Source organism: Nannospalax galili, unplaced genomic scaffold, assembly GCF_000622305.1.
Source record: "Nannospalax galili isolate Female #2095 unplaced genomic scaffold, S.galili_v1.0 scaffold892, whole genome shotgun sequence".
NCBI lineage: Eukaryota > Metazoa > Chordata > Mammalia > Rodentia > Spalacidae > Nannospalax > Nannospalax galili.
Window position 1 is genome coordinate 3,607,606 of NW_008333311.1, and position 4,111 is coordinate 3,611,716.

The following is a 4,111-nucleotide window of genomic DNA, read 5'->3' on the forward strand; positions in this document are numbered from 1 at the left end:
AATCACAAAATATCAATAAGTACTCACAAAAGATTCCAATAATTCTTGAGGAAAATTTGTAAACAGGGTCTAGAAAAAAAAAGAATAAAGAATTAAAATCCTTGAAAAAATAAGGCAAAAGCAATATCAGGGGTTGGAGAGATGGCTCAGTATGTAAGAGTACTTGCTGCACAAGCGTGAGAACATCAGTTCAAATCACTAGCAACCTTGTACAAAGCTAGGTGTGGCTACATTCACACCTGTAACCCCAGCACTAAGGGAAGAGAAAACAAGAGGCTCTCGGGGACTCACTAGATGCCAGATTTAATGAGACTCTACCTCAAGGAAATAAAGTAGAAGGTACTAGAACAGGATACTTGATATCTTCCTCTAGAAATACATGTAGGTGTTGCACATGCACACACAAACACACATAGATCATACACAAAACAATTACATAAATAAGTAAATAAATAATGTAAAAGCAATAGGAAAACTTATCAGGAAATACACCAGAAAAATACAACAGACTGATTTTGAGGTAAGAGGCAGTACTCAAAGAAGACCATATAAAATGCCATGTGGACTGCCCTCTCACTCTGCTCACAAGTAACCTTGATCTAATCTCTTGAGAAATTAAAAACAATATGAGAAAGACTATAACACCTGAGAATACTTATATGCTTAGGAAAAGTTAAAGCTTCCACATAGAAACCATATACCATGATGCTTCCAGGGAGCAGGCTTTCTGCCACCTTTGTTAGCAGCTCTGCCCACCAGGTCCCCAAAGATGGTAAGATTTCAGCAAACCCAGCATTGCATCCAAGGCGATGGAAGACAGCAGATGGGCAACAATCCTGAGGCCAGAGCCATGGAAGTGAAATCAGTTACAGCCACCCATTTTTCAACGACATCAAAGACAGCTTGGGGAAAACTTGATGGCCATGTGCTGAAAAATTAAACTTAACCCATATCTCTGATCCTGCACAAAATCAACTTCAAGTAGATCAAGTTCCTCCGAAATTGCTAGAAGAGAAGGTAGGGTATATTACAACATATAAAAAGAGATAAGCTCTTCATGAATAAGACTCTGTTAGCTCAGGCAATAAGGCCAATAACTGACAAATGGGACCTCATGAAACTAAAAAGCTTCTGTACAGCAAAACAACCATCAATTAAGGGAAGAGGCAGCCTATAGAAGGAGAGAAAAACCTTAGCCAGCTATACATCAAATAGAGATTTATAACCAGAACACACAAAATACTCAAAAATGTAAACGTAAAGAAGGCATAAAATGAAATTATGACCTGGAGAAATGGCTCAGCAGTTAAGAGCACTGGTTGCTCTTGCGGAGGACCTGGGTTCAAGTCCCAGCACCCACATGGTGGCTAAGAGCTATCTGGAACTCCAGTTCTAGGTGATCCGACACCCTCTTCTGACCTCTGCGGACACTGCATGACACAGGTGCACTTACACATATACAGGCAATACACTCATACACATAAAATAAAAGAAGTAATAAATAAAATAGTTTCCAAAAAATGAAATTTGCAGGTAACTCGATGAAACTAGAAAACTTAAATTGAATGAGGCAACCCAAGCAAAGAGAAACAGTCTCTGCATATCCCCCTCAATTGTGTATCCTAGCTTCAAGTTTTAAGAGTGCGTGTTCAAGTCAGAGTTCTTGTAGAAACTAAGAAACTGAAAAGAGGCCACTGAGATGGTGTTGTGGTAAGGGAATGGGGAAAGTAAGATACAGGTAAGATGAAAATAGAGAGGGGGACACTGGGAGTGGAAATATTTGAGTAATGAAGAGGCTGGGAGGACAGGGGAGACAAGGGGAAAGGTTAACTAAAACAAAAGGAGTATGAAAAAGCCATATGGAAACCTATTATCTTGCAACCAAATTTTAAAATATAATTTATACATAAAAAAAAGAGTTTGAAGATACATATACTACATGGCTGGGGGTGAAAAACTGCTTCTAGAAGCTATGGGTTATTTCACAAAATAATCCTTGAGTTATTGGTTAGGAAGGCCTTAAGGGTCCCCAAAATAATACAAGCTCTTGGTTGCCCACCAAAACTAGATAATAAGACCCTATTGCTGAGGACATCAAATACCTTTGCTGCATGAGATAGAGAAATCAAGCTGGAACGATGCTAGAAGCTTCTTCCTTGGCACCAGTTTTCATATTAATGGAAGGTACTATGCAAGCTGCTAGGAGACAAAAGTAATTAACAGTCATACCCAGCTGTGAACCCTATGAACATAAAACCAACATGCCAGAAAAGGTGTGCCTACTTGTGCAATAGTGGCCTGCTCTTATACAGTAGCCAACCATTCTCTGCTCAGATCTGAGGCCTGCTCCACAGGAACAAATACATGCCTGGTCCTGTAAACCTGGTTCAAAACCCATGTTTGGGTAGGTCATAGGACCTAGGTAGGGAACTAAATACTTTTGTTTAGCTAAACTGTCTAGTGTCAAACTGTCCTAAATATGTATGTTTATAGCTATAAACAAATGCTACTTGAGAGTAGATTAAGGCTCAGGCCTTAATCAGAAAAGACTCTGTTTCCAGTGAACAGTAGTAAATGCAAAGGCTCATGGCTGCCCAGCGTGTTGAGAATAATTGACTCTTGAATACTCAGTCCTAAACAAGACATTTACACTATCCCCTCTAAGGCTCAGGGAACAGCCAAAGGAGAGGCAGAAGAATGTAAGCACCAGAAGACAGGAAGATGGGCTGAGAAATGACATCCTGTAGCCAGGACACAGCCATTGTAGTCACAAACTCACAGCACCAATAGATGCCTACGTGGACTTCACAAGAACGGGCCTGCCAATATTCAGGCATGGCTGGAAAAAGGGCTCGGGGGCCTACCTCTCGCTGATGAACTATTTATTACTGAGAGATTCAGGGAGAGGGGCAATCATTGACTTCAGCTGTGTACCCAGAGGTGCCCACACTAAGCTCCAATGGATAATTCCAAGCCAACGGTCACACAGATGGCCCTGCTTATCTACATAAAAAAGAATGATATGAGAAATGAAACTCTCACTATAAACAAAAATCAACTCAAAATAGATTAATGAATTTTTAAAAATATTTTTCTTCATTTTTTAATTAGTTCTTTGAGAATTTCATACAGTGTGTTTGGTCGTATTCACCCTCTCCTACAACCCCTCCTCCCAGAAACACCCCCTTCCCTACCCACCCAACTATGTGCCCTTTTCTTTTAAATCCAGCAAGTCCAATTTATACTGCCCATATATTCTTTGGTGTAGGCCACCCACTGGAGCATGGTCTACTACCAGCGGCCACACTTTTAAAGAAAAGTGACTCTCAGAAGATTTCAGTTGACAGTAGTTCCTCAGGTAGGGGTGACCGGGAGCTATGAAATTACAAGAAGAAAATTTAAGCTAATTGCTTTAGGAGACTGAAACAGGCAAGAGTTTTGTGTTTTGGTTTGGTTTTTTTCCCGGAGATACCAAAACCACAGAAAACAAAACAAAACAACAAAAAATCTATGAAGAAATACTGGCTGAATTTTTTTTCAAATCTGATGAAAAGCATAAACCCCAAAATGGACAAATTTTACTCAAGAAAATTCAGCCACAGAAAAGCAAAGCATAATTAAAACCAGTACTAGGAAGAAAAATCTTAAAACTAGCCAGAGCTGAGTGGTTGGGAATGGAATCGGTACCCTGTAATCTTACATCACTACATCTTGAGACAGTCCTAGAAAATCACTACACCACCTACAAACATTGCTTTAAACAATGGTGCCCTAACTTAGTATTTCTTTCATTCTCCCCAGGTCTCAAGTCGGTGGTAATTAGACTAATCTCACCTCTAAAAAAATCTTTAAAAAATATCTAAACTTGCTGGGCGTGGTAGCGCACACCTTTAATCCCAGCACTCGGGAGGCAGAGGCAGGCGGATCTTTGTGAGTTCAAGGCCAGCCTTGTCTACCTAGTGAGTTCCAGGACAGCTGGGGCTACAGGGAGACCCTGTCTCAAAAAGACCTCCCCCCGCCAAAAAAATCTAAACATTTTATGTGAACTTATATTAGTATGATAAAATATTTGAATTTATATTTTTACAAATTTATTTTATGCATGCCTTTA